This window comes from Styela clava, chromosome 4 (genome assembly GCF_964204865.1).
Source record: "Styela clava chromosome 4, kaStyClav1.hap1.2, whole genome shotgun sequence".
NCBI lineage: Eukaryota > Metazoa > Chordata > Ascidiacea > Stolidobranchia > Styelidae > Styela > Styela clava.
The window spans coordinates 18,865,260-18,876,828 of NC_135253.1; positions in this window are offsets into that span (position 1 = coordinate 18,865,260).

Sequence of the window (11,569 nt, forward strand, 5' to 3'; positions counted from 1 at the left end):
CTACAGACGAATCCTATCCAAATATATGCACTGAGTTTATATTTTTATTACTGATTATAAAATGATGTTGAATAACCCTTACCGATGTGTTCTATCTCCCAGAGTAGTCTCTTTTCGTATGCAAAGTCCAATATACCTAAATTTTTAGGGTGTGTTTGACAAACCACTATTTGTTGGTTGTTAATCTTTTTGACTCTCCATGTTGGTAGCCCTAATGCTGTGGTCTTAAATTCCAAATTGCTTAATATAGAAACATTTGTTTGACTTTCAAAATGAAATCATTTTCTATATTATGCTGTCTCTATTTGGCTACCTTATTCGTCATATTCATGATGAATGATCAATCACCTTGGAGAGTGACTAGTAATGCCTTATACAAATTTTGCTCCACGTTGCGTTTTGTATTTACATGACCAAAATTCGTCTTTATTATAATTTAATTACTATTTTTCAGCCGAATCTTATCCAAATATATGCACAGAGTTTAATTTTTATTACTGATTGTGAAATGATGTCAAATCTTTCTTACCAATGTGTTATATCTCCCAGAGTAGTCTTTGTGCGTTTACAAATTCAAATATACTTAAATTAGTAGGGTGTGTTTGACAAACCACTATTTGTTGGTTGTTAATCTTTTTGACTCTCCATGTTGGCAGCCCTAATACTGTGGTCCTAAATTCCAAATTTACCAAAATAGGAACATTCGTTTGGCGCTCAAAATGATACAATTTTCCATAACATACTGTCTCCATTTGGCTATCTTATTTGTCATATTTGCGATGAATGATAATAATTCACATTGGACGGTGACTAGTAATGTCATTATAGAAATTTTGCTTCACGCTGCGCTTTGTACTACGCTCATGACCAAAATTCGTCTTGATTATGTTTCAATTACCATTTTTCCGACGAATCTTATCCAAACATATGCACAGAGTTTATATTTTTATTACTGATTGTGAAATTATGTCAAATCTCTCTTACCAATGTGTTATATCTCCCAGAGTAATCTTTTTGTGTACAAATTCAAATATACCAATTTTGTAGGATGTGTTTGACAAACCACTATTTGTTGGTTGTTAATCTTTTTGACTCTCCATGTTGGTAGCCCTAATGCTGCGGTCCTAAATTCGAAATTCTCTAAAATAGGAACATTCGTTTGGCACTCAAAATGATACAATTTTCTATAACATGCTGTCTCCATTAGGCTATCTTATTCGTCATATTCATGATGAATGATAAATCACCTTGGACAGTGACTAGTGATGTCATTATAGGAATTTTGCTCCAGGTTGCCTTTGTACTTACATGACCACAATTTGTCTGTATTATAATTCAATTACCATTTTCTATCGAATCCTCTACAAATTTATGCACAGAGTTTATATTTCTGATTGTGAAATGATGTTAAATCACCTATACCGATTTGTTATATCTCCCAAAGTAGTCTCTTTCCGTATGAAATTCCAATATACCTAAATTTGTAGGGTGTGTTTGACAAACCAATATTTGTTGGTTGTTAAACTTTTTGACTCTCCATGTTGGTAGCCCTAATGCTGTGGTCCTAAATTCCAAATTACCTCATATAGAAACATTCGTTTGGCTTTCAAAATAAAACCGTTATCTATAATATGCTGTCTCCGTTTGGCTATCTCATTTGCCATATTCATGATGAATGATAAATCACCTTGGATAGCGACTAGTAATATCATTATAGAAATTATGCTTCACATTGCGTTTTGTACTTGCATGACCAAAATTTGTCTTGATTCTGATTTAATTATCATTCTACAGACGAATCCTATCCAAATATATGCACTGAGTTTATATTTTTATTACTGATTATAAAATGATGTTGAATAACCCTTACCGATGTGTTCTATCTCCCAGAGTAGTCTCTTTTCGTATGCAAAGTCCAATATACCTAAAATTGTAGGGTGTGTTTGACAAACCACTATTTGTTGGTTGTTAATCTGTTTGACTCTCCATGTTGGTAGCACTAGTGCTGCGGTCTTAAATTCCAAATTACCTAATATAGAAACATTCGTTTGGCCTTTTTCAATATGAAACCATTATCTATAATATGCTGTCTCCAATTGGCTATCCAATCCGTCGTCATATTCATGATGAATGATAATTCACCTTGGACGGTGACTAGTGATGTCAATATAAAAATTTTGCTTCACATTGCGTTTTGTACTTACATGACCAAAATTTATCTTGATTCTTATTTCATTTCCATTTTTCCGACGAATCCCATCCAAATATATGCACAGAGGTTATGTTTTTATTACTGATTGTGAAATGATGTCAAATCTCCCTTACCAATGTGTTATATCTCCCAAAGTAGTCTTTTTGCGTGTACAAATTCAAATATACCTAAATTTGTAGGGTGTGTTTGACAAACCACTATTTGTTGGTTGTTAATCTTTTTGACTCTCCATGTTGGCAGCCCTAATACTGTGGTCCTAAATTCCAAATTTACCAAAATAGGAACATTCGTTTGGCGCTCAAAATGATACAATTTTCCATAACATACCGTCTCCATTTGGCTATCTTATTTGTCATAATCGCGATGAATGATAATAATTCACATTGGACGGTGACTAGTAATGTCATTATAGAAATTTTGCTTCACGCTGCGCTTTGTACTACGCTCATGACCAAAATTCGTCTTGATTATGTTTCAATCACCCTTTTCCGACGAATCTTATCCAAACATATGCACAGAGTTTATATTTTTATTACTGATTGTGAAATTATGTCAAATCTCTCCTACCAATGTGTTATATCTCCCAGAGTAATCTTTTTGTGTACAAATTCAAATATACCAATTTTGTAGGGTGTGTTTGACAAACCACTATTTGTTGGTTGTTAATCTTTTTGACTCTCCATGTTGGTAGCCCTAATGCTGCGGTCCTAAATTCAAAATTCTCTATAAAATAGGAACATTCGTTTGGCACTCAAAATGATACAATTTTCTATAACATGCTGTCATTAGGCTATCTTATTCGTCATATTCATGATGAATGATAAATCACCTTGGACAGTGACTAGTGATGTCATTATAGGAATTTTGCTCCAGGTTGCCTTTGTACTTACATGACCACAATTTGTCTGTATTATAATTCAATTACCATTTTCTATCGAATCCTCTACAAATTTATGCACAGAGTTTATATTTCTGATTGTGAAATGATGTTAAATCACCTATACCGATTTGTTATATCACCCCGAGTAGTCTCTTTCCGTATGAAATTCCAATATACCTAAATTTGTAGGGTGTGTTTGACAAACCAATATTTGTTGGTTGTTAAACTTTTTGACTCTCCATGTTGGTAGCCCTAATGCTGTGGTCTTAAATTCCAAATTACCTCATATAGAAACTTTCGTTTGGCTTTCAAAATAAAACCGTTATCTATAATATGCTGTCTCCGTTTGGCTATCTCATTTGCCATATTCATGATGAATGATAAATCACCTTGGATAGTGACTAGTAATATCATTATAGAAATTTTGCTTCACATTGCGTTTTTTACTTGCATGACCAAAATTTGTCTTGATTCTGATTTAATTATCATTCTACAGACGAATCCTATCCAAACATATGCACAGAGTTTATATTTTTATTACTGATTGTGAAATGATGTCAAATCTCCCTTACCAATATTTATATCTACCAGAGTAGTCTTTTTGCGTGTACAAATTCAAATATACCAATTTTGTAGGGTGTGTTTGACAAACCACTATTTGTTGGTTGTTAATCTTATTGACTCTCCATGTTGGTTGCCCTAATGCTGCGGTCCTAAATTCCAAAAACTCTGAAATAGGAACATTCGTTTGGCACTCAAATTGATACAATTTTCCATAATATGCTTTCTACATTTGGAATCCTCATTCGTCATATTCGCGATGAATGATAAATGACCTTGGACGTTGACTAGTGATGTCCTTATAGAAATTTTGCTTCACGTTGCGCTTTGTACTTACATGATCAAAATTCGTCTTGATTATAATTTGATTACTATTTTTCAGCCGGATCCTATCAAATTATATGCACAGAGTTTATATTTCTGATTGTAAAATGATGTTGAATCACTTTTAACAATTTGTTATATCTCCCCGAGTAGTCTCTTTTCGTATGCAAATCCCAATATACCTAAATTTGTATGGTGTACTTGACAAGCCACTATTTGTTGGTTGTTAAACTTTTTGACTCTCCATGTTGGTAACACTAGTGCTGTGATCCTAAATTTCAAATTACCTAATATAGAAACATTCGTTTGGCTTTCAAAATGAAACCATTTTTTTATTATATGCTGACTCCATTTGGCTATCTTGTTCTTCATATTCATTATGAATGATAAACCCTCTTGGATAGTGACTAGTAATGTCACTATAGGAATTTTGTTTCACGCTGCGCTTTGTACTTACATGACCACAATTTGTCTTGATTATAATTCAATTACCATTTTTCTCTTGTATCCTCTCCAAAAATATATGCACAGAGTTTATATTTCTGATTGTGAAATAATGTTAAATCACCCTTTCCGATGTGTTATACCTCCCACAGTAGTCTCTTTTCGCATGCAAATTCCAATATACCTAAATTTTAAGGGTGTGTTTGACAAACCACTATTTGTTGTTTTTCAAACTTTTTGATTCTCCATGTTGGTAGCACTAGTGCTTCGGTCCTAAAGTCCAAATTGCCTAATATAGAAACATTCGTTTGGCTTTCAAAATGAAACCATTTTCAATAATATTCTGTCCCCATTAGGCAATCTCATTCTTCCTATTCATGATGAATGACAAATCACCTTGGATAGTGACTAGTGATGTCATTATAAAAATTTTGCTTCACGTTGCACTTTGTACTTACATGACCAAAATTCTTCTTGATTTTAATTCAATTACTCTTATTCTGGCGAATCCTCTCCAAGTATATGCGCAAAGTTTATATTTCTGATTGTGAATTGATGTTAAATCACCCTTTCCGATGTGTTATACTTCCCAGATTAGTCTCTTTTCGTATGTAAATTCAAATATACCTAAATTTTAAGGGTGTGTTTGACAAACCACTATTTGTTGTTTTTTAAACTTTTTGATTCTCCATGTTGGTAGCACTAGTGCTTCGGTCCTAAAGTCCAAATTGCCTAATATAGAAACATTCGTTTGGCTTTCAAAATGAAACCATTTTCAATAATATTCTGTCCCCATTAGGCGATCTCATTCTTCCTATTCATGATGAATGACAAATCACCTTGGATAGTGACTAGTGATGCAGTTATAAAAATTTTGCTTCACGTTGCACTTTGTACTTACATGACCAAACTTCTTGATTTTAATTCAATTACTCTTATTCTGGCGAATACTCTCCAAGTATATGCGCAAAGTTTATATTTCTGATTGTGAATTGATGTTAAATCACCCTTTCCGATGTGTTATACTTCCCAGATTAGTCTCTTTTCGTATGTAAATTCAAATATACCTAAATTTTAAGGGTGTGTTTGACAAACCACTATTTGTTGGTTGAAAACCTTTTTGACTCTCCGCGTTGGTAGCACTAGTGCTGCGGTCCTAAATTCCAAATTGCTCAATATAGAAACATTCGTTTGGCTTTCAAAAGGAAACCATTTTCAATAATATTCTGGCCCCATTAGGCGATCTCATTCTTCCTATTCATGATGAATGACAAATCACCTTGGATAGTGACTAGTGATGTCAATATGGAAAATAACCTTGGATAGTGACTAGTGATGTCAATTTGGGAATTTTGCTTCACGTTGCACTTTGTACTTACATGACCAAAATTTGTCTTGATTCTAATTTAATTAACAATTTTCCGACGAATCCTATCCGAATATATGCACAAAGTTTATATTTTTATTGCTGATTGTGAAATTGTGTCAAACATCTCTTACCAATGTGTTATATCTACCAGAGTAGTCTTTTTGTGTACAAATTCAAATATACCAAATTTGTAGGGTGTGTTTGACAAACCACCATTTGTTGGTTGTTAAACATTTTGTTTCCATGTTGGCAGCCCTAATGCTGTGGTCCTATATTCCGAATTTCCTAATATAGAAACATTCGTTTGGCACTCAAAATGATACAATTTTCTATAACATACTGTCTACATTTGGCTATCTCATTCGTCATATTCTTGATGAATGATAAATCACATTGGACGGTGACTAGTAATGTCATTATAGAAATTTTGATCCACGTTGCGTTTTGTACTTACATGACCAAAATTCGTCTTGATTTTAATTCAATTACCCTTATTCTGGCGAATCCTCTCCAAGTATATGCATAAAGTTTATATTTCTGATTGTGAATTGATGTTAAATCACCCTTTCCAATGTGTTATATCTCCCACAGTAGTCTCTTTTCGTATGCAAATTCAAATATACCTAAATTTGTAGGGTGTGTTTGACAAACCACTATTTGTTGGTTGTTAAACATTTTGACTCTCCATGTTGGTACCCTAATGCTGCGGTCCTAAATTTCAAATTTCCTAAAATAGAAAAATTGGTTTGGCACTCAAAATAAAACAATTTTCTATATTATGCTTTATCCATTTGGCTATATTATTCATCATATTCTTGATGAATGATAAATCACTTTGGACGGTGACTAGTGATGTCATTATAGAAATTTTGCTACTCGTTGCGTTTCGTACTTACGTGACCAAAATTCGTCTTGATTTTAATTCAATTACTCTTATTCTGGCGAATCCTCTCCGAGTATATGTACAAAGCTTTTATTTCTGATTGTGAATTGATGTTAAATCACCTTTTCCGATGTGTTATATCTCCCACAGTAGTCTCTTTTCGCATGCAAATTCGAATATACCTAAATTTTAGGGTGTGTTTGACAAACCACTATTTGTTGGTTGAAAACCTTTTTGACTCTCTGTGTTGGTAGCAATAGTTCTGCGGTCTTAAATTCCAAATTGCTTAATATAGAAACATTCGTTTGGCTTTCAAAATTAAACCATTTTCTTTAATATGCTGTCTCCATTTGGCTATCCTATTCGTCATATTCATGATGAATGATTAATAACCTTGGATACTGACTAGTGATGTCATTATAGAAATTTGGCTACACGGTGCGCTTTGTATCTACATGACCAAAATTCGTCTTGATTTTTATTTGATATCTAATTTTCTAAAATATCTCATCAAAATGTATTTTCATAGTTTTAATTTTAATACTGATTATTAAATGTCGTTGCGATCTCCTATCCGAATTGTTATATTCATGAGAATGGTCTTTTCGTGTACAAATTCAAATATAACAAAATTTGTAGGGCGTGTTTGACCAGCCTCTTTTTGTTGGCAATCAAACTTTTCGATTATCCAGGCTGCTCTTACTGCCAGATTCCTGCTTGCCAAATTCCCTAAAATAGTTGTATTCACTAAAGAATGGGCATAGGGCGTTTCAGAGATTTCTGGATCGCGATAGGACCCCATCTACAAGTCCTAACGAGTGGGTCAACCGACACCTCCTGGGTCCACTTGGAAGCTCGGTAGAATATTCAGACAAATTTTATAGGAAATCTATTTTCTATACAAATTAGTATGATTGTTGAAATATGCAATGTTGTCTATTTTTTTTGTGTGTGAAAATAAATAAATATTTTTTCATAAAAAAAGATTTTGTTTTCTATTTTCGAATTTGACAGTATCTATATCGAGATGACAGATCAATTCGGGTTATCGTTAAATTACGTTTTCCTTCCCAACTTGAACTGTCCGTATTAGTCAGCTATATTGAACAGTGCTGGGTTGAGCATTAAGCAAAATAGGACGCGCTCGGTGTATCAAAAAAAGGGGGTAACCACAGAAATTTCTGTAGACGACCCACTTAACATTGCTTTGCTCAGTATTGGCGTAGAGCAGCGGAAAATGTTCAGGTGGTACGCGAGCAGTTTTGAATTATTGCAACAATTAAACTTTCTAAAATATGCCGACAACGCTTTATCTTCCATGCTGTATGTATTCGCTGTACGGCCTTTATGCATCTTTTCCCGGGCATCAATTTCCTTGTTTATTTCCATAACCATAACCAATCAACAAAAAGTCAACAATGATGTAACAATTGCAATTTATGCAGTCGCTCAAACACTTTTGTCCCTCAGGCAGATATTCAAGTATAGTTGTAAAGTAAACATTGCCGCGTTTTTGTAGTTTAGCGGGTTATTTGTCAGTTTTCAGTTGTGTTTCGAAAAAATAGTTGTGAATTAAATATCTTGATTATTTTAGTTGCTGTAATCAAAAATGTCTCACAAATGCTGCGATAGACTAGTCAGCGGACAGAGTAAAAATCAGTAAAGTGGAACGCGGTCAGAAAAAAGTTGAGAACTACTGGCGTAAAGAGGAGATACATTGCACGCGCAATTTAAAGCGTGTAATATTTAGTGCCTGCGGGAGTATCTTCAAACTAGCATTGCCACACCAATTTCAACACTTTTTGGAGGTGTTTTATAAATTTAGAAACTGTGAACCAGAGATAACACGGTCAGCAGATAGAATGAATCAAATTAATGAATCGAATGAGTTTTTATCATATAAATTTAGAATTGCTACGAATATTAAATTCTTGATTTGGGGGAAATTTTGAAATGTTCGAATTTACAAGTTGTCTATTCTGAGACCCAAATTTGGCATCAACCAAGTAGCATAGATTGATCAGATTCATGCAAAGAAAATGTGAAATCATTGAAATTCCATGTTTTTCGCATATTTTGATTTAACTAAATGGAAATTCTCGGTAACGGATTACACATGAATGCAAACATTTTTACTTATCAACTCAAATTGTGGGATGTAGATTGTTTAAACTGAAATAATTTTAATTAATGAATAAAATTTCGTCCCTCCTAATTGAATAGACAAGCTGTTGTGGTTTGAGAATTGCATAATTTCGCGTTCTTTTGTCTATGTCGATTTTGACCAAGTTGGGATTTCCCAGTAACGGATTGCATAATAATGTAATTTGGGTTCCGAACAACCCTAATTGTATGATGTACCACATATTTACTATTGTACTTTTTAATAATAAAATTTATTCCCTCTTGATCGGAAAGACATGTTGTTGTAGTTTGAAAATTGTGAAATTTCATGTTTGCCATCTATGTAAAAATGATAACATCGTAGTTTGTGTACAAGGTTGGGGTTAGATCATAATTTAGTTCCGATTTACCTTATTTCAGTTCAGTTACGAGTTCGGGACTGTCTGTGTTAGCCAACGAATATACCCTTCTGCCCATAGGCTTTCGTCCCTTTACACAACTTGATGTAAAGTGGGCAAACAAAATTAGTTATTACTTATCGATCTTGATCGGTAAGTATGTTGATAGGTATTTGTCTGTTTGTCTGTCTGTTAGACACTTTCGTATGTTACGCAATATCTCACAAAAGAGAGGTTGAATCTGCTCCAAATTGCATGCGCATTTATCTCATCTCGGACCAGATTCCTATTGATTTTGGATTAATTATGTCGTATAATTATTGAGTTATTATTTATTTAATATGACTATGGATATATGACTTATTCAAAAATGGATAACACATAGATGCAAGATTTGGTTCCCTACAGTTCAAATTGTGTGATGAAGAGTGCATATATTAAAATATTTTAAATATTAATAAATAAAATCTCGCCCCTCCTAAACGGATAAATATGTTGTTATAGTTTGAAAATAGTGAAACTTTACAACTTTTGGCTATGTCGATTTCAAATAAATAGAACATTTTCAGTAACGGATCGCACGTTAATGCAAAATTTTGTTCCCAACAACTCAAATTGTATGATGCGCGACATATATACTACAATAATTTTCAGTAATAAAAGCTCCCTCATTTTAATCGAGAGGAATTGCTGCTGGGGTTTGAAGATTGGGAAATTATATGCTTATACCAAATTTTATGATGTAAATTATTTTCGACAATCAGAACTCTCTCGGCGCTATGGACCCATTTTATTTGACATGGGTATTTTTAAAATTATTTTTTTTGTCAACCATTAAGCCCTAAAGTTTCACTCCTGGCTTTTTAAAAGCGTGTGCTAGAGTTCTATTCAGCAATATATCTTTAAAACACACTCCTCTGAAAAAAAAATTTTATGCAAAAAAATTTCAAAAATTTCTAAAAAAAAAATTGGACCTTGAGAAATTCTGTGTACTGTAGAGAGTCAATAATTAATTCCTATTTAATTTATTTTTTCTTCAACGTTTTCGTCAAGTTTTTCCTAACATAACAATACCGAAACGACTATTATAGCATAAATGGTTATTACTCTGAAATTCCCAATTGTATTTCAATGTTCAACGCTTCAATTACCGATTTTGATGACATCACAGCTCTTATTATTACTGCACAGGCCACCCCCATTGCAAAAAAATTAAATTTTTTCGACGGAAATGCGCGTAGAACGACGTAAACAATCCCATACGCCCATTTACGCGGTAAAATTACCATTAATTTTACTTTTTTTTTACATACAAAAAATTTCATACCTCTGCCAACTATGGAGCAGTCGAAATCATATTTATCAAAACAACACAGCGCCAGGGATGGTATGTATGACTGAAAATACGAGCTAAACCAATAGTAAGTCATTATAAAGCAGTATTTCCTATCTGAGCTGAGTCGACATTTTTAGACGTCTGACAGGCGATTTTGAAATCCACGCTATTTATACGTTTCGCACTTTGCGTCACGGCTGGAAGGTTTTAACGCTTCTCTCATATCAGGGCATTACGTTAATAACCAGCTAAGAGCGATATTAACAATTAAATATAAATTTTATCTCATATGAGCTTACCCGCTGGAAGAGAGTTTTAAATGCATTTATATAACCCCAACAACTCAGAATCACGTATATATGTATCGTTGATATATCTGAATAATTTCCGCTAATAAAATTTTTCTTTTAAAAGGTTTGTATTTTGGCATTACTCATTTTAGTTCTATTATTAGGAAAATCGATTTTTAACATGCTCAATTCGTAGGCTTATCTTCGTTTAAGCATTTCTATTTGACTTTAAATTTGCTGACTGCTAATTTTAAATCAGCAGTTTTTCTTGTATTTTCTATGCCAAATCTTTTAATAATATAAATGCTTTGTTTTTCGGGGCTGATAGTTTCGTATGAGGAATTTTGTCATATAGGACAGGGGTTCTCAAACTTTTGGTGTTACGGGACCGTTGAAAAGGTTGATTATTATTCACGGATCCCACATCAAATTTTAAAAATAAAACAAGCAAAACAACACATTGTTACTTGTGATGTGCTGAATTGTCCATTAGGCAAAATAAGCACGTGGCTAAGGAACCAAGGATAATGGGGCACCACAGAAATTTCCATATACGAACCGCAATGACTGCATTTATAATAGAATGGAAGCGTAATCGACCATAGCCTTCACACAGTGGTCGAGAAAACATCCATCGTTGACTCTCATCATCACAATCGGTCACTCATAATGTCAGCTTTTGATTTAATACAAGTCGGGGGAAAAACATGTATAACAATGCCTACTCTACCGCATGGTTTTGCTGTCC